Source organism: Alligator sinensis, unplaced genomic scaffold (genome assembly GCF_000455745.1).
Source record: "Alligator sinensis unplaced genomic scaffold, ASM45574v1 scaffold555_1, whole genome shotgun sequence".
Classification (NCBI taxonomy): domain Eukaryota; kingdom Metazoa; phylum Chordata; order Crocodylia; family Alligatoridae; genus Alligator; species Alligator sinensis.
In genome coordinates, this window is record NW_005843016.1 from 371825 (window position 1) to 372391 (window position 567).

A 567-nucleotide genomic window follows, 5' to 3' on the forward strand; every position below is an offset into this window, starting at 1 on the left:
CAACGGACTTCCTTTGCGTAGCCAGTCCTCCTTCTCAAATTTTGGAGCCTGGTCTTGGAGTAGGGCCAAGTCAGAGAGATTGGCCAACGGAGACTGGCCTGCTAAAATGCAAAGAAAAATATCATTAGGAGCCTGAGGGCCAGAAAGGGCCGCATTCCTAGCCGCATGGTCATGCGGCTAGGAATGACATAATGACATCATCATTAGGGATTTCATGGGCTTTACATTTAACAATAGCAATAGCAGAAGGCAATAGGAGAGCATGTAAAAGAGCATTGACATAAGAACCATTACTAATCTGAGTCCCAGCCGAAGTAAGGAATCCTCTTTGTTTCCAAAGTTGACCAAAGTCATGTACAATACCAAAGGCATATCTGGAATCAGTGTAGATGTTGGCAGATTGACCCTTAGCCAAGGTACATGCTCGAGTGAGGGCTACCAGTTCAGCCACTTGAGCAGAGTGGGCATGAGGCAACTGGTAAGCTTCTAAAACTTGGTGTTGATCACAGACTGCATAGCCAGCAGTGAGCTGTCCCTTGGAGTTTCTAAGGCAGGAGCCATCTACAT